Source organism: Camellia sinensis, chromosome 7 (assembly GCF_055761805.1).
Source record: "Camellia sinensis isolate YWXY chromosome 7, ASM5576180v1, whole genome shotgun sequence".
In the NCBI taxonomy this organism is placed as follows: domain Eukaryota; kingdom Viridiplantae; phylum Streptophyta; class Magnoliopsida; order Ericales; family Theaceae; genus Camellia; species Camellia sinensis.
Genome location: NC_138967.1, coordinates 178023494 through 178046113, shown reverse-complemented (window position 1 = coordinate 178046113; position 22620 = coordinate 178023494). Strand labels below are relative to the sequence as shown.

Genomic DNA, 22620 nt, shown 5'->3' with positions numbered 1-22620 from the left:
GCGAAGAGTGTAGGTGACTGCAATGTCCAAGTGGTGGAGGTGTTGTTTATGATGAGATGCAAAACGTTGAAACGAAATCACAATCAAAACCGAGCAAACCAAGGGGAAATAGAAGCCTGTCTTACAATGCACCACAGGCACCTTGGTGTAGAGCACATCATACAAGAAACTCAGTTCCAATTCCATTACTCTAAAAGCATCTTGAGGAGAACTTTCAAGAACAAAAGCTCGACTCTCTTGCCGATCTTCAAGGCTAGATGCGAGGTCAACAATTAGTCCATTGAAAATTTTGAAGAACTTGTATGCTGCATTCACCATCAATTTCTTCGGTGGGCTGTTTGATTGAACTCTGTGCGTCCAAGTCCTTGGATCTTTTCTTGACTTCCTTTACGAAAACAATTTTAACTGGGACGTGAGCCTCCATGTTTGACGAATATTCCTCCATGAGCCGAGGATAATCTATTCCAGCTTCTGGCTTTGGAAGCATAGAAGCCTTAAAATTACCCAAACAAACTACATAAAGAACACGAGTTTGCTCAGCATACTTAATAGTTCCAGCTACAAACATGAGGAGAGTTGGGATCCAAAATTCATTAAGAAGAGACTGCAAGAAGACATAAGCAACTGCAACAAACTGGACCATAAGGCTGAGCAAGTGTCGAAGCCATAGTTCATTGTCTTCGAGGGCGAAAGCAGTGATGGTATCTGGGCCACCAATGGAGCCCAAAAAACTGCATTGTCTTTGTTTACAAGTTCCTTGCCATTGTGATTACCTGTTGAAAATAATAAAAACAACAGTCTAACACATAGCTGTAGCAAACAAGGCCACTGTTTGATGCAACTTATGCTTCAAACTTTTTTTATATTTTTTATATTTTTTATATTTTTTTATCAGCAAAAAAAATTTTATTGATGAAAAACATACGAAGTATGAAAATTACATCAATAAAGAGGAGGGTGCAAAAAGCGTCACAGTGGAACTTCAAGATCCCAACCAGGTTGGCACCAAGAAGCCCACCAAATCATCTGTTAGCACTACCTCTAAGCTCGAAGTTGGTGAGTAACCAACATATAGAGCAAAACAGGGAAAACACCAAGCAAAACACCCAACACAAGATACCCTTTTGAAGCAACATAAGCAGATGATTAGCAAGCACAGCAATAACCAGCAATGATCTTCCCCCAACCAATAACCAATCCACACAGATCATTATAATTGGGTTGAGCTTCCTTAAGAAAAAACAGAACAGACAGCATAACAGTGGCAAAAACACTCTGCAGCCGTGGCAAAAACACTCTGCAGCCGTGGCAAAAACACCCAGCAGCAGTCCACCCCAGACCCAAATTAACTTATGCTTCAAACTTATTAAGCATAAATAATTTAAATAAGTTGATAATTAAAAACTAGGTCAGTGAAGTTTTTGGTTTTTAGTTTTTGCTTTTGGATTATTAATTTTTAATTAAGAATAAATTGTACCAAATAGTACCGGTTTTAGGTTGCAGCTGTAAGATAAATTGTACTCCCTCCGTCCTATAATATTAGTCCCTTATTCCATTTTTTATTGTCCTAAAATATTAGTCTCTCTTCAAAAATCAAGTACAAAAATAATATAAATTTCCTATTTTGCCCTTCTTTTAAATTCATAAATAATATAAAAAGTACAATTATGACATTGATATTCCCAAAAAAGTGTACTATCAAAGGGTAATTTTGGAAAACCAAAATTTTAAAAGTACAATAATTGTACTATCAAAAAAAGTTAAATTCCCCAAAAAGGACCATTATTTTGGGACGGAAGGAGTATTTATTTGTGTATTAGTGTGGTGATATTAGTTGGTTGTGATTAACTCTATAAAATTAGTAAAAGCCCAATTTCATGGGACAATAAGGTGTCGTTTAGTAACACTTACGTTTTCAATTTTCTGTTTATATTTACAAAAATTTTAAAAACTCAAATAAAAACTTGTTAGGTAAAATTTTTGATTTATAAATTAGTGGTCTCAGCTTATAAATTTGGTCAAAAAATGAAAACACAAAAAAATGCGTTTTCATTTTGAGTTTTCAGTTTTTTTTTTTTTTAACCACCCAACACTAGCCACCACCCGTCACCATTTTCCACTACCGTCTTCCACCACCACCACCCACTCTCCACCCCCTCCACCACCACCACCACCACCACCACCACCTGCCACCTGCCACCACCACTCACCACCCACCTGCCACCACCACCCACCACCCGCCACCACCACCCACCCCTTGCCACTACCACCACCACCACCACCACCATCACCCACCACCCACCACCCACCTGCCATCCACCACCCACCACCCGCCACCTACTTGCCATCACTATTCACTACCCACCTGCCACCACCAGCCACCCGGCACCCACCCACCCGGCACCCACCACCACCACCACCACTACCACCACCATCACCCACCCGCCACCTACCTGCCACCACCACCCACTCGCTACCACCTACCACCCGCCACCGTCACCCACTCACCCACCCACTACCACCACCACTCGCCACCTACCCGCCACCACCCGCCATCCGCTACCCACTTGCCACCACCACCTACCACCCGCCGCCACTACTGCCACCACCCCCACCACTACCCACTCGCTACCGCCCACCACCCGCCACCGTCACCCACCCAATCACCATCACCACCCACCACCCATCCGCCACCACCCACCACCACCCACCTGCCACCACCACCACCCACTCGCCACCACCCACCGCCGTCACCCATCCACACACCCACTACCAACACCCGCCACCACCCACTACCAACACTCGCTACCACCCACTACCACCCGCCATCCGCCACCCACCTGCCACCACCACCCACTACCCGCCACCGCCACCACCACCACCACCACCACCACTACCACCCACTCGCTACCACCCACCACCCGCCACCGTCACCCACCCACCCGCCACCACCCACTACCACCAGGTACCCACCACCCACCGTCACCACTTTCCACCACCCGCCACCGCCACCGCCCACTCGCTACCACTCACCACCCGCCACCGTCACCCACCCACCCGCCACCAACCACCACCCGCCACCACCATCTACCCACCACCTACCGTCTTTCGCCGCCACTTGCCATTTTTCACTCTTTTTTATATTTTTTAAATTTTGTAAACATTTTGTCAATTACCAAATGCGTTTGTAGTTTATATTTTTCTAAAAATAAACAAAAACCAGTTTATAAAATTTTTGTAAATATAAACTGAAAACGTAAACGTTACCAAACACACCCTAAGTGACTTGATTATTTTTGTAAAATAAGAGACAATAAGATATTTTCACCTCTAATTTCATGGGATTAGATTAGTAAACCCAAAGTCCTATGACAGTTTTTCAAACAAACATGATTACTAATATATTCTCACCTTAAAATAAACAGGATATGAGAGTAATATAAGTGAAAAGATTATGTTGCCTTTTTTCATTAATAAACCCAAAGTCTTATGATAATTTTTCAAAACAAACATAAGTATTATTAATATAATCTCACCTTAAAATAAATAGGATATGAGAGTAATATGAGTGAAAAGATTATGTTGTCGTTTGACAATAATTTTTTTTGCCTAAATAAGCATAAAAAAACAAAATAGGTTCAATAAGTTAATAAGACAAAATGTCACATTCAAACTATACTTATTTCACTTTTTCACTCACAACCATTACATCCAAACCAAAAAAAGCTAAAAATTCTTGCCAAACAGAACTAATTTAGTTAGGCTAAATTAGTCAAAAAATTAAAAAGCTAGATTAAATTAGCTCTTCTCAAACGAAACCTATTCAGCTTGTTTGGTTCCAGTTTTCAAAAAATTCTACTTTTTTATTTTTCGTATTCTAATGTTTTCAATGATTTTTTGTAATATTTTAAGCAATTTTTTTTAAAAATTTTTTAGGCACACCTAACATAAATAAACTTAAAAAGTATAATATTTGTGAATTTTTTTTTAAAAAATACACTAACTACCAAAAAATAGAAAAAAAAGAAGAGAAAATTCAATACATTTTTCATGTTTTTGTGTATTTATTAATTTTTAAAAATATTTTGTCACAACTATTTTACTATTTAGATACATCTAAGTAAGATGAATTTAAATAAGTAAAAAACTTACTTAAAATTTAAAAAATATTTACTAAAAACAAAAAAATACGAAAAATAAAAAACTCAATTTTTAAAAAACTGAAACCAAAGACACTGATTATTATTATTTTTTTTTCAAGTATCTTATTATAAGTTGTTTTGAGTGTAGCCATTTCATATCCAAAAGTACCTTGGGCACTGAAGATGAGTCCAACAGCAAAGGCAGCGACCCAGTCAGCAAGGAGATAAGCAGCCCAGATGAACAAGGTTATAATTCTCTTTTCTGTACGTTTTCGCAACGGTGCTATGAAAATCAACAATGTCTGCAATAACAGACTGACCGGGAAAGTGCCACGTATGTTCCATTTATCCCATTCATCCTTTACAGTGCTCGGAATTGCGAAATACTTGCTATTCAGCTCCTGCTCAATTCATCTTTATTAACGTTCTGTTTGTCTCGCAGAAAAATTACTTTTTATAAAAATATTTTATTATGATTGTATTATTGAGACTGGCAGTGGAGTGATGGTGATAGGATGGAGGAGAGTTGGTGGGATAGTGTCACGATCCCATTCCGCCCCTAGTAGAATGGTGCCGTTATGGCCAGTAATCCGAGATTACCAAATGCCAACTTACAAGAATTCACACACAATCGGAGTATATATATGGGACTAACATGTGCGGAAGTAATAAAAAATTTAAATCTAATTAGTCTATAAGAGCTGTGCATAGATCGAATGGAATGTCATACATCTTATCAAGGTCTTATAACTTGGATACAATAAAATGAAATACAAAAGACACATCTTGACCAAAAGGCTTCTCGAGCATCATATACAAAACACAATGAATTACAAGCTAAGAAGCATGATCTTCAAGATGCTACAAAATGCGAGTCCAAAACAAGTTGCAAAGCACATCTAGGCGTCACCGCCGTCCTGCTCATCACCTACATATACATAGAGAGGGTGAGTTTGGATAGTTAGTGAATGGTACAAGTAATAAAGGGTTTGCATGAATAATATCCGAGATCTTTATCAAAGCGACACGCATTAAATCTTGCACAAAATCAAAGACAAAACAAGTTCATCTAACAAGTCTTTCAAGCTTCATCAATCAAAATCTTTCAAGGCTTTCAAGTTTCAAGGGGCGACGTTAATAAAGATTGTGCTACAAATGCTTATAGTCCCCTAGCACGTACGGACTTTCAAAGGTTGTGCTACAAATGCTTATAGTCCCCTAGCACGTACGGACTTTCAAAGGTTGTGTTACAAATGCTTATAGTCCCATAGCACGAACGGACTTTCAAAGGTTGTTATCCAAAACAAGACTAACACTTGATACACAAAATGTGGATAATCATTCATACTTAACAAATACTTTTCAAAACAAAGCAAAGCTTTATCAAAACTTTGTAATATAGCTTTATTAAAAATACCACTCACATAGTTCTTCAAACGTCGGGGTCAAGCGAGAGTTCAAGTCCTACAAACACATGGCAAAGTCTATTGAATGCATTTTCAAACAAGCTTTACATGAATGCAAATGATCTCGGCATTCCTTCAAAACTAAGTCGAGCAGAAACAAAACATTGTTTCTCATCTCGGGAAAACTTGCTGGGCACCAACCAGGTCTTGGCCGAGGTCCCACACCTCCTTGCCGAGGTGTGGCCTCCGATGGCCACATTCAAGGAAATGAAGTCGGGAAAATCTAGGTTTCCTTTTCTTGAAGTACATGAACATGAAGAACATGGATGCAAAGATCATAACTTATCATTACAAAATCTGAGATTTCATGCTATGAATTCAAAAACATGGACCTGGGTACCCATACTCGAAGATTTTATGAAAACAAACACAAAGCATGAATCTTGATGCAAACTTTCGGATCAAACAAGACTTTTTCTTCAAGAACACATGAATACCACTTTCTCTTTCTAAACCCAACTTTAAATTGATGCATGGCTTGCAAATCAGGTTCGATCATGCAATGCAACTAGATGATCAATAAGAACAACAAGAGTAGATTAAGATTCTAACCTCAAAACACGAATCAAACGGTTTGAACTCTAAGGACCAAGCTTGGAAATCTATTCCTCCTCTAAGAACTTCTTCTTCTTCTTCTAGAGCTTCTTTCTCCTCACAAGCAAAGACATATAGCAAATGATACATTTCTAGGTTTGCTGGCTGACTTAACACTCAGCTCGGACACGTGGCAACGACTAGTTGGTTCTCCTAAAAAAGGTGATGATTGACAAGACATGTGTAAGACAAAGCGTATCTAACAAGCTACCTGACAAGGCACTTCGACAAGTGATGACATCGGCTAAGGACAAAGCGTCGGCAACTAAGGTGGCAATAATCTTGGCTAGGAAGGACAACACTTGACTAAGCTGTGCCACACCTTGGCCTAGATGTGCCACACCTCGATCTAGGTCATATCACTCCAGGACAAGATCACTTAGGTGCAAAGGCAACATCTCAGCCTAGATAATACACATCTCGGCCTTGGTGATGAACACCTCGGCCTAGATAATGACATCTCGGCCAATATGTCAGGGCGAGGGTGGAGGTCAAACAAAGTGGTTCCAAGATAATTCTAGACTGAAGATGACCTCGGCTAAACTCACACCAAGCAAGGTACAAAACATGCAAGAAACAGTTAAGCAAAACAAATCAAGGTTTGCAAAAATGCAACATATTAAGACAAGATCATGTAATATATGCAAGCATGGCTAGAGCAAAGTAAGGGTTGTTACAAATAGAGTAGTGGTTGTAGCGATGGCAATGGTGGGGGTGGAAGTGATAATGGTGTGGCGGTGGGAATGGGGGTGGGAGTGGCCATCGCCCCCTACGATTTCAAAATTTTTAATTATGCGTGTTCGCCTGTGTAGATTTGAAAAAGATAAATAATTGCATGACTTATTTTGTGAAGCAAGTTAAAAGTTAGTTTTTTATTTTTTTTAATTTTTTCAAAAAAACGTACAAAAAGGTAGAAAGGTAGTGTGATCCAAAAAAATCAAAAAATAAAAACAAACTGACTTTTAACTGTATTGCCAAAATAAAGGTGAGATTCAAAGTTTAAAATTTAACAATTTCAACAAAATATAATAATAATATTTGGTTTCTCATATTGATAGATTTTTTACAGTTGATCTTTTATAGCTCAATACGAGTATAAGTGAATTATTTATATATATATATATATATATATATATATTTTAGGCTATTTTTCACCTTTCATGTATGAATTTTTTTTTTTTTGTTGTATAGTGTAGCAATATTAATAAAACTTGGATTAAATTTATTTTATCTTCTTGTGATTTGGGTTTGGAGTACTTTATTCTCCTAACATTCAAATATAGTTAGAAAGCCTATATGTGGTTTTGGACTAAAGTATTGTTGTTAGTTTTTCTATCAAAACTAACAGAAGGTGTATTATACACACCATTTTTTAGAGCGTTTTATTTTCTAAAAAATTAAAATGAAATTAATACAACAAAAGGACAATTTCACCCTTATTTTCTCCAAACATAAAATTATATTAATATGTTAATCAAAATAAAATAAAATATAATTAAGAATTGATATGTAATTAAATTAAAACTATATTAACATGTTAGAAATTATAATAAATAATTAAAAATTTAGGATTAATTGTGATATAAAATATAATTAAATTAAAATTTCGTTAAAAAGTTAGTAATTACAAAAAAATAGTTAAATATCTAGGATTAATTGTAATCTAAAATATAATTAAAATAAAAATTAAAGAATTAGAATAAATAATTAAGAATTTATAATTAATTGTGATTTAATTGAGTTAATACTATACATTATAAATTATGTGTATGAGAGATGAGAGATGAGAGAAAAATAAAATAACAAAATAAATAAGGTTTGAGGGTATTATAATCATTTCACATTTATAGTTAACGGTGTTGACAGTTGCATTTTAGTTTAAAACAATATGGAGGGCATATGACTATTTTTAAAAGACAGGGGATAAAGTATTATCAAGCCATACCACAAAGAGATAAAATGAATTTTGCCCATAAAACTTTAGTCCAAAAAATATTTTTCACCTTTTAAAACTAAAAATAATTTTTATTTAACTAGGCTTATTTTTTGTTTAACCATGAAAATATTTTTCGTTGATTTTTGTTTTATTGTACCAAATGTCAGAAAATAAATTTTTTTTTTCGAAAATATTTTTCACCCAAACAAACTGATGGCAAAAAACAAATTTATTTTTTGAGAGGCATAGGAGGTTATTTTTGAATCATGGGTTCGTAGTGGGGAAGAAAAAAAAGAAAAAAAGAAATTAAAAAGAAAATGAAGTGAAAAAAATTAAATTTATTTATTTCATTGTTCTTTGCCGTTTGAAATTTTATACGGGAAATACTATGGTACATCTGTTGTAACACCCGCATCCTTTAATCTATTGGAGAGTGTATTTAATTCCCTTATTTTCATTTTTGGGAGTCTTTGGAGTTGTTGGATGTTGGTTTTGCAGGAGTATGATCCGATTTAAACTCGTTGGGTTTGTTTGTTTGCGCTTGTTCTTGTCAAAAAGTTGTTTGAAAACTTAGAAATTCTATTCTGAGGTCGACACCAGCCTTCCTAAGGGTCGACCCTTATCTATTGGTGAAGTTTCTGGAAGTGTTGCTGGAATATAGGGTTGACACCAGCCTTAGTGGTGTCGACACCTGCCTCTTGTTGCTGTCCACAAGGGTCAACACCAGTTTGGGAAGGGTCGGCCTTTGTATATTGCAAAATCTGTGTGTTGGTTGCTGGAAAATAAGGTCGACCCTTCCTGTCTAAGGGTCGACACCTTGCATGTTGCACAGATTGTTTTTCTTCCTGGAGGGTCGACACCTCTGCCCGAAGGGTCGACCCCTGTGTGTAATTTTCAACTTTTTGAGCTGGTTTGGGCCCTACTTTTGAGGGGTTTTGGGCCTATTATTTTATTGACCTTAGGGCTACTTCTCTACTGCTATAAATAGGCTCCAAACATATTTCATTTCACTTTTTCTCCTCTTTCCTCTCTCTCAAACCTTGAGTTCTCTTCTCTCTCACTAAAACTCAAACTTTTTACTGAAATCTCTAGATCTACTTATATGGAGTGATCTTTTCACCATGGTCCTTTGAGAAAGAGTGTAGATCTCGTCGAGGGCTTCCTTTTGGTCTAATTGGTTCGTGGTTTCATCGCCATTGATTTTTGGGTCGTCATCTCTTGGCTTCAAGAGGTAGGTGTTTCTAGTTCTCTTTCAATACCCTCGTTTATTGATAGATTTGTGGTATTTTTTTTATATGAACACAAAAGTTTATATTTTTATATGCATATTGTGATGAATCACGAGATTGGGGGTTAGGGTTTGAAGAGAGTTGGGTTTATTTGTTGGGTTATGATATTAGGTCATGAGTTTGGGTGTAAAAGTAATAGAAGGGTTAGAATAAAATGTGTTTTGTGAAAAGTTTTAACTTCTCTTAAAAACTCTAGTTTGGCTCATGAAGATGGTTAATGGTTTTGCTTCAATTGATAGTAGAATCATGAAATTGAAGTGTTAAATTACACATGTACAAGTTTAATTGAAATTTTAAAGAGTTTGCGAATTTATGTAAAAGCTGCGATTGAACCCTCAATGTTGATGTTTTAAATTATGTTATAATGTGAACCAAACTTGGGAGAAAAGAAATTACTAATGGTATGGATGATATGAGCTTTGTTTTGAAATGGTTGTGTTGAATTTTGTTGTGTGTTATGTGAATTGTATTAGGTTATGTTATGTTGAGTTGAGTTGGGTTATGTTGTGTTGAGTTGAGTTGGATTGTGTTGAGTTTGGTTGAGTTGTGTAGTGTGGAGTTGAGTTGAGTTATGTTGAATTGAGTTGAGTTGTGTTGGATTGTGCTGTGGTTGGTATCCACGTGGGGAGTTGAAAAATGGTTTTTCGATGCCCACGACCGTCCGCATCATAGCCGGTAAATGTGGGGGATTGTTTTAAAAATTAAAAAAAAAAGGTTTTTCGGTGCTCACAACCGTTCGTATAATAGCCGGTAAATGTGGGGGTGGTTTGAATTCAAGGTGCCCAATTGCCCTGTCTAGGCTTATTGTCGGGTGAAAGTGAAAAAATGATTTTTGGGTGTCCATACAGTCTTGCCGTATTGTGGCCGACAAAAGTGAAAAAACGGATGATTTTCGAAAATGTTTTGGGTACCCATGTCCTGCCATATAATAGTCGGCAAATGTAGGAGATGGTTTTAAGAAGTTGAAAATGGTTTACGGAAAAAGATATGATTTTTGAGAAAATAATCTTTGGGAGTTCACTTCCCGCCGTATAATAGTCGGCAAAAGGTGAAATGTGCTATGAATTGGGTGTCCGCTATCCCGCCGTATCAAGCCGGCAAAACGTGGAATGTGTTGTGAAGTGTGTTGAGGTCAGTGACGATATATGTAACTTGTGATGAACTTGTGAAATTACCATTTGATGTGTAAATTGGTATGGAATGGAAATGTATATAGAAATTATTTGAAAAGAATGGATAATGAAATGGTAATTGGATAAGGAATTGGTGATAAAGAACTCACTGGGTTATTTGTATCTATAAGGAAAAATTAAAGGTTTTGTTTTATGATTAATTGAGAAATTGAATTAAAAGGATCTATTATCCTTGGGATATGTTGAATTATGATTGATAACGTACATGTGGATATGATGTAGTTGTGATATGTTGAATTATAGTTGATGATGCAAGTGTGGATGTTATGTAGTTGTTAGAAAAGTAGGAGTTGAGTATAGGATAACAATTATTGACTATAAAAGAGATTTGAATTTTTGTATTGAGGAGTTACAGCAAATATGAATAGATTGGTGGGAATAGCACGTATGTGGGATGTTTTGAGGTATTAAGGGAACTTGAACTTGAGGTTATGACGTTATAATAAATGTAACTAGAAAAGGGGAGAATAAGAATAAAAAGATGAATATTTTGGAATGTGTTAATAAACATAAAATGATGTGGTTCCTTAAACATGTTTGTTTTCAAAAAGGATTTTTGGTTTTCTAATAAAAAGGATAGTTTTTTATGGTTAAAGGTTTTCCTTAAATGTTCAAATAAATTTTGAGAAAAAGGTACTCTACATATGATATTTTGAAATTATAAAACGTCACCTACTATATGGTATCATCCTGCATGCATGTTCATTTCTATCTATAGGATGGTTATTGTTTTAGAACTATGAGATTCGTACTGGGGAATTATGCTCACCCCTTGTTGTTTCATTTTTTTTACAGGAAGAGATTTTGGATTGATTGGTTGAAGGATTAGGAAGTTCATGTATCTCTTATGTGTAATCTCGTTGTGCTGTGATGTTTGTAATCATTTATTTTTAACCCCGTAGTGGGAGCTTGGCATGCATTATCATTATTGTTGTACTCATCATGAGAGAGAACATGTACTATTATGTTTTTATTACTCAAGGGTAATAGATATTTTTAATTTAAAAAAAAAATGGACCTAAATTTCAGACTCTTGGTAATGTTTTTGAGTAATTAAAATTTGGGGCGTGACATCTGTCAAAAGGCTTGTACCACATGTATCTTGTAATTTTTTAGAGCATCTATGCACTTTGTAATTGAAGTAGAAAATGACATAATTTCATACTTTTTAAGTCATAATTATAAATAAAAAAAATGTCATAATCAAACACAACATGAGGCATAACTAAAGAATTTATAAGTCATAACTAAAATAAAGTCAAAACTTAAAAAAAGAAGAAGAAAAGTCATAATTAAAGAAAAAATTGACATAATTAGAAGTGTCTATGGCTTACTCTTTTCAGAGTGAGCTTGTTAGAATTTCCTATGTTATATAGCAGGAAACAATAGCATTTGAAGAGATGAGACACCGTCTAATTTTAATTCACAATAATGTTAGGAATCATGAAAAGTTTTTATAAAGATTCTCTACCTTTGGATTAGCTTGTAATGTTTTATTGTATGTTATGCAATCTTCCTTAAATTAGTTTCATAAAACTTTTCATGATATTTTTTCATGATGTGTAATATTACTCTTTAACCATCCTCTATATCTCCCTATATGACAAAATTATAGATATTAAAAAAATATATATATTTCCTTTTCAAGTTTTATCAATTTCCCTTTTTAATTAATTTTTTCTTAGAAATATAATTATCAGATCGATTTAATTTTTTTTTATAAATAATATATACAGAATGTCTTACAAAACAAACGGTTCAAATAATCAAAACATCACCCATGTCGGACATCTAACAAAATTTATCAACAGTTGTTAGGCTATCTCCAACGGTGCATCAAACCTTACATCAGATTTGAAATTTGATGACAAAGTGACTTTTTCTCACTCCAATGGTTTCACCAAATTGATATCAAAATGAGAATGGAACAAAAGTTTCATCAAACTGAGGACAAGCTCTGGATTTCAATATTTCACTGTTCTATACCGTTGGACGGGGGCAACCGGTCAACCAGCCGGATGTCTGGCCGATGGACCAACCGGTCGACCGGTTCCCTTTCAAATAGGTAGGTTCAAACAGGTCAAAAAGGTTCAAACAGGTCCCCAAAAAAAAAAATTAAGCCTTACCGGTCGATCGGCCGATCGACCCGTCGGTCGACCCATTGGATGACTCTTCCCTTTTGATGCACCGTTGGAGCAAGCCATATCAGATTGAGAAAATCAACCATTTTTTACTCAGATTTGATGAAAAAAGTAATGAACCGTTGGAGATGCTTTTACTCACCTGAGTTGTTCCATCATATTATTCATGTGGATCATGGTTCAAATTTCAAAGTTTGATCATTGCAGGCCACTATAAAAAAAATATTTGTAAAATTTATTAGTTTGCATAATATTTTTGTGATTCAAAATGCTATAGTTCTCTGATTACTACCAGGATTAATTATACTAAGACTTCTTTAATTATTAGAGAATATCACTTTACTCATTTATTTATGAACTTATTCAAATTGACACCCTCTACTATAAATATCGTACAAATATACCTCTTTTGAAAGTGGTCTAGAGGGATAAAAGTGATATATTTTTATTGTTGAGGGGATCAAAATATACAAATGCATAGACGAGAAAGGAAAATTAATATTTGCTAATTAAGGGAGTCTTGGTGTAATTAATTCTCACTAGAAATTGCAACGGATTGAAAAACATAATTAAAGGGGGAGGATTCCCTCTAGTGTGGACTGGAGGGTGCCGTTTAGACCCGAACGGTCTACCACGAGTCCCTTTTTGATTATTCAAACATTTCATTTTGTCGGGCATTTTGTGTATTTCATCTACATAAAAAATTAGGTCGATCAAATTACTGTAACTTGTTTAATTTATCGTGTTTTTAATCAAAAAATTTTATGATTTATTTTTAAAAATACAATTTTTTTTGATGGAAAACACGATAAATTGAACAAGTTACAGTTATAAGATTGACCTAATTTTTTGTGTTGATGAAATACACAAACTGCCTAACAAAATGAACGGCTCAGATGACCAAAACGAGATCTGTGATGGGCCCTACAGACTCAAACAACGCCCTACAATCTAAAATCTGGACCGGTGAGAAACCTCCACCTTAAGTAAACTATTGTAATGAAGTCTAACTTTACTAGACCTTTCAATCTTAACCTCCAAATTTTAAATTTTTTATTTAAGCTCTTTGAGTTCTATAATTACATTGATATAGATAAAAGTATCACATTTTGTTGGGTAAAAGTAAAATAATTTTAAAAACTTTGATAAAATAATATCTTTTTGAATTTTAGTTGGGGGGGGGGAATTGGCAAAAAATTAAATCTATGGATAAAATTTTGAAAAAAAAAATTATAAATCCATATGTAAGAATTAAAGTTCCAAACTAAGTGAGTGTAGTGACAAGAAACAATACAAAAAGTGCAATATGTGTCTATATATATGTATATCCTAATAACATAATTGACATTCATTCATGAAGGGAGGGAAGTAGATATTAGATAAATAGAAATGGAACTCAAACAACCTTTTTGTCCTCTTCCTCTTCCTCTCCTGCTGCAGTTTCTTAGTTCTATAAATTATTTTTTCTTTGCTTTGTTGCTTGAGTGAATTCTTTTTTCTTTTCAATCATACTTATATTATAGAAAGCTTGAAATGGAGTTAAAGAATCCACCTCATGCTATTTCTTACTTTTCATATTCTTTCCTTGCTTTGTTGTTTTAGGTTGTGTTTGGATTATAGATTTAGATAGAAATTTTTGAAAACAAAAAGAAAAACGCAAGTAAAAAGTGAGTGAGTGAAATGTAAGCTAATTTTTTCTTTTCCACTTTCCTTATACTTTCTTTTTTTTTTCCTTTTCATTTTCTAAATCTTTATCTAAGTTTATAATCGAAACACAACCTTACTAAATTCCTTTTATTCTCAAGTTGTACTTTATTATAGTGAGCACGCATTAATAAAGGGAGAAAAATATTCAAATTTATAATCCAAACACAACCTTCCTGAATTCCTTTTATTCTCAAATTATACTTTATCATAGTGAGTACACATTAATAAAGGGAGAAAAAAAAGAGTGACATCGTACTGAAACCTTGCTTCATCATTCTATCAAGTAATTAATTCTTTTTTTTTTTTTTTTTTTTTTTGGTAATGCTATGTTTGGTTCATTAGAGTGAGTTGAAATATTATGATTATTTCATCTATCAAAATATTTATTCTCACCTTTGATTCACTAATGTTGTGTTTGGATAATAGATTTAATAGGATTTGAAAAAGGCAAAGTAAAAGGATAATATTGAAGTGAGATTTTAGTGAAATTGTAAAAATTAAAATTTGATTTTGATAAAGTATAAGGGTGCTAATAAATCTACTACTATTATAAAAGTATAAAGGGTCTGACATATTTTTTACATTTTTAAATCTCAATTTCACCCTCTCAAATCTACTATAATATTTTCTACTTTTGCTCTTCAAAATATTTTTATTACAATGTGTGGGGATATATTTTCTGAGTACCAACACGTGGCAAGGTGACGCCGACGTGTCAGCCGAGGTGCCACTTGTCTTGGTTGTTGTGCCGAGGTCATCTCGGCTAGGCCGAGGTTGCCTCCGAAGATATCGGAATCCAAGATAAGCGGTTAAGGGACAAGAGTCCTAGAATGAAGAGGGAACTCAACTTGGATATGGACAAGAGTCCTAGATTGGGAGAAGACTTTAGTTTGGGTAAAGATAAAGACTCTTAGAGAGTTTATCCTAATCCCACTGGGAGTCCTAGATTAGCAGTAATCCTAAGTCCATTAGGGCCAGGCTCCTATTGGGACTAGGATTGTATTGGCTATAAAAGAGAGGCACTCCCATGGGTCTAAGGTATGCTTTTGATACTCAAGCTTGTGAGTTTAGTACTTGATTTATCTTTGAGAGATATACTGACTTGATCGTCGGAGTGCCCCCGGGTGGTCGAAACCACTGCGGGATTCTTATATTTCTGTTGCAGGTCAGTCAGGTGCCATCTATTCTGCCAGTGCTCTCCAGCTGGTTACTAAGCGGGCAGTGTGGTCGGAAAATCACCCACATAATTTGGCGCCGTCTGTGGGAAAGAAAGAAGAATAGATGGCCAATGACGAACAGAAGGATCAAACTGGAGACAACGCTCCTACTGGGAATGAGAGATCTATCAACCTCGACGTTGAAGGGGACAAACGCAACACAGAAACTCGTGACCAGAGTCACGGAGTGAAAGACGCCAGCCAGGAAGGTGACGCACCAAAAACAATAGATCAAAGCAACGAAGATGACCTTCAGGTATGGAAGGATAGATACCTGCGGAAGAACGAAGACCCTTCCAGAAGGGATGCAAAGACAGGGGGCATGAGCGCTCCCAAGGAGATAACATTCAAGTATAGAAGAACTCATCCCGAGTGAGCAGATCCCGGATTCCAGATCTTGGATCCCGGATCTGAGAAGACATGATCTCAGCCTAGACAAGTAGGCCCGAGAAGACGAGAGCTCAACCTGAGTGAGCAAATCCCGGATCCCAGATCCCAGAAGACACGATCTCAGCCTAGATGAGTAGGTCCGAGAAAAGAAGAGCTCAACCTGAGTGAGCAGATCCAAGATTTCAAAAGATAAGATCTCGGCACCTGAGTCCGAGAAGAAAAGAGCACAATGAGCATATCTCAGATCCCAGAAGATAAAAAGGAAACACACAAGATCAGACTAAAGTTGGCCAGAATTGAGAAGTATGCTAGGGCCGAGGAGGACATGCCGGGAACAAAGGCGTCGGAACAAGAAAAGAGAAACGGCTCGCCGATGCAAGGCCGAAAATCAAACTCAGGTTGGAACCAAGTAAGATCAATAGAGAAACCAAGGCTGACAACCTCGGCTTGAATTAAACCTCGGCGACAAGGTCGAAGCTACATGTATGATGAGAACCCAAGTGGATTTTAAGTTCACACTGGGAGGGCAGAGAGAAGAAGAATGCGTTTACCACTTGTTGAAATTTGTAGCAATTTACAAGTTGGTTAAACCAATATGATGCTTAACCGAAGTTAAGCCGAGATGATACTTAACCGAAGTTAAGCCGAAATAATGCTTAACCGAAGTTAAGCCCAGATGATGTTTAACCGAAGTTAAACCGAGACAATGCTTAACCGAAGTTAAGCCAAGATGATGCTTAACCGAAGTTAAGCCCAGATGATGTTTAACCGAAGTTAAACCGAGACAATGCTTAACCGAAGTTAAGCCGAGATGATGCTTAATCGAAGTTAAGCCGAGATGATGCTTAACCGAAGTTAAGCCCAGATGATGTTTAACCGAAGTTAAACCGAGACAATGCTTAACCGAAGTTAAGCCGAGATGATGCTTAACCGAAGTTAAGCCGAGATGATGCTTAACCGAAGTTAAGCCCAGATGATGTTTAATCGAAATGAAACCGAGACGATACTTAACCGAAGTTAAGCCGAGATGATGCTTGAAGTTAAGCTGAGATGGTTCCTTATCTTCACTTGTTGAAATTTGTAGCAATTTACAAGTTGAAGTTAAGCTGAGATGATTCCTTATCTTCACTTGTTGAAATTTGTAGCAATTTACAAGTCGAAGTTAAACCGAGATTATTCCTTAATTCACTTGTTGAAATTTGTAGCAATTTACAAGTTGGAATTAAGCTGATTCCTTATCTTCACTTGTTGAAATTTGTAGCAATTTACAAGTCGAAGTTAAACTGAGATTATTCCTTAATTCACTTGTTGAAATTTGCAGCAATTTACAAGTTGGAATTAAGCTGATTCCTTATCTTCACTTGTTGAAATTTGTAGCAATTTACAAGTCGAAGTTAAGCCGAGATTATTCCTTAATTCACTTGTTGAAATTTGCAGCAATTTACAAGTTGGAATTAAGCTGATTCCTTATCTTCACTTGTTGAAATTTGTAGCAATTTACAAGTCGAAGTTAAGCCGAGATTATTCCTTAATTCACTTGTTGAAATTTGTAGCAATTTACAAGTTGGAATTAAGCTGATTCCTTATCTTCACTTGTTGAAATTTGTAGTAATTTACAAGTTGAAGTTACGCTGAGATTACTGTTTCTCTTCACTTGTTGAAATTTGTAACAATTTACAAGTCGAAGTGAAGCCGAGGTTATAGTCTGCACACCTATAGCAATCTACAGGTTGATCCAACCAAAGAAGATGCTTAACACTTGTTGAAATTTGTAGCAATTTACAAGATAATGTTAAGCCGACATATGATCATCTGTTGAAATTTGCAGCAATCTACAGGTTGAGGTAAAAGCTAAGTATATTGTTTAAACACCTGTTGAAATTTATAGCAATTTACAAGTAGATCATTGTTATAACTTGAGAAAAATTTACGGTATATGATTAACACTTGTTGAAATTTGCAGCAATTTACAGGTTGAGGAAAAAGCTAAGTATGTTGTTTAAACACTTGTTGAAATTCGTAGCAATTTACAAATAGATTATTGTTTAACACTTGTTATGTTAATCCTTGTTGAAATTTGTAGCAATTTACAAGTAAGCTAGACCGAGATCACCGTTTAAACACTTGTTGAAACTTGAGAAAAAGTTTGCAAAGTTAACATTGAATAGTATATGTTTCACACTTGCTAGAAATTATGAAAAGTTTGCAAGTCAGTATCTTGCCGAAGTAAAAGTTTTTATACCCGACGTATGTAACCCCGAGAAGATTGCACAAAGATGGCAAAGTATGAAAGGCATACAAAATATTCTAAGTATAGAATCATGCAAGAGCAGTTAGAAGAAGATCAAAACAGAATTCGTCGTGCTTGACACGCCTTCACCTTACAACATCATCTTGGGAAGGCCATGGTCGCATGCAATGGGGGCAGTTCCCTCAACGTTGCATCAACTATTGCGGTTCCCCACAAAACATGGGATTGAAGAAGTCAGAGGAGACCAACTGCAGGTAAAGAACTGCTCCATGGCAGCAATGAAAACTACCTGCAACATTCGGGAACCAGGGAAGGCAGAGATTGAAGACGAGGACATGGAGGTCCTAGATGATGTCGACAAGGAGCCAGCCAAAAAGAGTGAAGAGACACTGAAGAAAATCCTCGTCCAGGAGGGCGACGAAGAACGCTTCATTCAGAGAAGGAAAGTTGAATTAGACATTCAAGAACAAGGAGGCACATCGGCCATATGCAGAGCTTACATTATCTAAAGAACAAAAAGGTACAAGAGTACAAGCGACAAAAAAAGGAAAAACTTCAAAAACTGAGATAATACTTAACCGAAGTTAAACCGACATGATGTTTACCATTTGTTGAAATTCTGAGAGAATTTACAAGTTAAAGAGCGCACAAAGTTAAATGTCGGCAAAAGATTCGCCGGAGTCAAACGTCGTTTTGATTAGAACAGAACCACTAAGTGCACGCCAGAAGTGGTGACCAGAATTGTGAAAGGAATAAATGCTTCAAGAAACAGCGATGATAGTTTGCAAAGGCCAAGAGAAAGAGGGTCTAAAGGGGGTGAATTAAATACCAGAAGTTTTAAATACATCGGCGAAAGAAGAACACACCAAGTCTGTGACTACGGCACGAAGCCAACTTCCCTAATGTGATCCTAAGTACAACTTACGTTCACATTAGGGGGCAGGGAGAAGGTGTAGGGGGAAGGAATGATAATTAAGGAGCAAGGAATGTTAACACTTGTTGAAATTTTTGAGCAAATTACAAGATGAGTTAACCGAAGGTTATGAAGTCTACCACTTGTTGAAATTTGTAGCAATTTACAAGTTTGGTATAGCCGAGATAACACTGAAAGACGTTTCCGAGATATAGCTTGTTAAGAGCTGAGAAGGTTGGCAAGTACAAAAATGAAGGCCTTAAAGAACTAGGGACTGAAAGCAATAACATCGGACTGATCTGCTTCGACGGACAACGATGGTTCAGCCTCGGCAGTCAGTTGGAGGAGCTTCTCTACTGTTACCTCGGCATCAAATTCAAGAAAGAAGCAAACTACTCGGTATCAGCGGCAGGTTGTGTCTCACTCCCAGAAGACAGTTAGAAAGAACTTCTCAGCAGCCTTCTCAGCCACGAAGCTCAGCATCAACCTCCTGAAGAGTTTGATCAAAGCTTTTCTCGGCGATTGGCACCTTGGAGTTTTGAAAGTAAGGATTGAAAGCAAAAATCTGGAAAAAGACACAAAAAATAGAAACAAGAAAGTAATTCGTAAATCAAAAATGGTGATGAAGCTATCAGGAAATTAAGACAAAAAGATTGCACAGGTGTGTCAAGCCAAGAACAGTGACAGAAATCAACAGATATGTGAACAGTGTGTAGTCAAGAAGATGATTTGGAAACAACGGGTAAAACAGCAATGGTGATTAACAATGAAGCAGAGCTTCTTGGAAAGCAACAAGAAATAAAACCAGGAGGAAAAGTGGCTTACCAGAAAGAGGGAAGCTTGAATGAGAATTGCCGAAGTCTGATGACAGATGCGAAAATAACAGAATCACATAAGCTTCACCGGAGAAAGAACGAAGACAGTTGCAGAGCTTGAAACCTTGGAATAATGGCGGATTTGAGGAAAAGAGCTAGAAAGAGAAAATTCGGAGTCAATAAGACAACAAAGTTCATGAATAAAGCCAAGTGCACAGGCATTAAGTAGGTATGTGAAGAACAAGAAAAGTAATGACTCAGGCACTATGCTAGCAACAGAAAGTAGATATAGCGAGAACAGTGCCAAACATTCAAACAACTCAAAACTTGAAAACAGACGAAAATAGAAGACAACAGAGGGCAAGTAAACGGATTCAGAAGAGTTATGAAAGATTGAGCTTAATAAAAGTGTTTATGAACCTACCAAGAGAAATGAATGCCGATATGAAGATCGCTGGAGTCAAATAGATGACTGGAAGTCAGGAACCCACCAGAGAATGTGAGTAGAGCAGTTGTAAAGCTCTTGGAGTTTACGAAGTAATGGAACAAGAACCTCGGCTAGGAGGTGTGATCTCGAGTAGCTTGGAAAGCATGAAGCTTGATACTTGACAGAAGTGGACAGTAAAGTCCAAGGAACTTTGAGGTCGGCGAGTTTGATCTCGGACAGAGGGGCACAGATGAACGAACAGTGTAGGTTCCATCACCTCAGAATGCCAAGGTAATAGAACCTAGGGGGTAGTTGTGGGGATATATTTTCTGAGTACCAACACGTGGCAAGGTGACGCCGACGTGTCAGCCGAGGTGCCACGTGTCATGGTTATTGTGCCGAGGTCATCTCGGCTAGGCCGAGGTTGCCTCCGAAGATATCGGAATCCGAGATAAGCGGTTAAGGGACAAGAGTCCTAGAATGAAGAGGGAACTCAACTTGGATATGGACAAGAGTCCTAGATTGGGAGAAGACTTCAGTTTGGGTAAAGATAAAGACTCTTAGAGAGTTTATCCTAATCCCACTGGGAGTCCTAGATTAGCAGTAATCCTAAGTCCATTGGGGCCAGGCTCCTATTGGGACTAGGATTGTATTGGCTATAAAAGAGAGGCACCCCCATGGGTCTAAGGTATGCTTTTGATACTCAAGCTTGTGAGTTTAGTACTTGATTTATCTTTGAGAGATATATTGACTTGATCGTCGGAGTGCCCCCGGGTGGTCGAAACCACCGCGGGATTCTTATATTTCTGTTGCAGGTCAGTCAGGTGCCATCTATTCTGCCAGTGCTCTCCAGCTGGTTACTAAGCGGGCAGTGTGGTCGGAAAATCACCCACATACAATGAGTTATAATAGTGAGGAAGAAGAAAAACACCAAGATGGTGAAACAAAAATTACAGAAGATCTATTACAACATCTTTCCAAGCAAAGTTGGACGAGCTGAAGTAGAAATTGTCCTATTTGTTGTGAAATTCAAGAAAAACAATAGTCAAATTACAAGAAAAAAAATCAAATGATGTCCAAATATTATCACAGCAACTCAATGATGTAGAAAGTAATTATATCACAAAAAAAAATCGATCAATTTTTGTCATATGCTAATTACTTACAAATGACATAATAAATTACGTAACTTGACAGTTTCATGAAAGTAACCCTGCAAACACTTATAAGTTTGAATCTATAAACATCGTAAAAACAATTATGAAATTCCTATATTGATCGAAATATTAAGTTATAATATCATTCTATTTTCTTAAAAAATAATGACTAATGCTATATTTTTTATCATGTAAAATATTCGTAACACATGAAATGAGACTCAACAACTTCTAATATATAAAAATATATTACATATTGATATTAATGCATTTTTACACCAATAGTATGCAAATAATGCAATAATGGGTTTAATGAATTTATATTATGAGATGAGCTATAAAACAAAATTGTGTAATTGTACAATTAATTTCATACATTCAATTGTATTATAGGTACAAATTATGAAAAATTGAAGTGAGAAGTTGATAGAATTTTTTTTTTTTTTGGGGGGGGTTGGGTGTAATACTATATATTTGAAGTACTTGTTTATTGATTATTGTTTAAGATAAGATTGTTATTTCAACAATCTAGTTATAAATTAATATTTAAGTTTATGAAAAATTTTATTTATCATTTAAATTTTTCCGCTAAATATGTATTCATTTTTTACTTAGTTATATTTTGGACATATATCAATTTACTCATACAAGTCTCCATACTTTTATATATATCACATACCAATTTAGGAAACATGTATAATTACAGTACTAATAGTTGATGGAAAATCATGTGCCATGTGCAATGCACGTGTCCAACTACTAGTTGAAAAAAAAGAATGTCAAGTATTGTTCACATGACAAGTTTCATCAATAGGGTGATATTGCAATTCAACTTAAGCTGTAAATGGTAAACTGTCACAATTAAAAATAGAAGAACTAAAGTGTGAGAATTCAAAAGAAATTATAGTGAAAGTGTAGGAGCACTATAATTAACCCATTTTTCTTTTTCATAATGGCATGTTTTTGGGCTTGCCGAATTCTA

At 36.1% G+C, this 22620-nt stretch overlaps 1 pseudogene; it reads right to left on the bottom strand.

Annotated features, from left to right (window-relative positions):
- Positions 1-22620, bottom strand: part of LOC145796319 (uncharacterized) — a 32394-nt pseudogene that overhangs the window by 1135 nt on the left and 8639 nt on the right.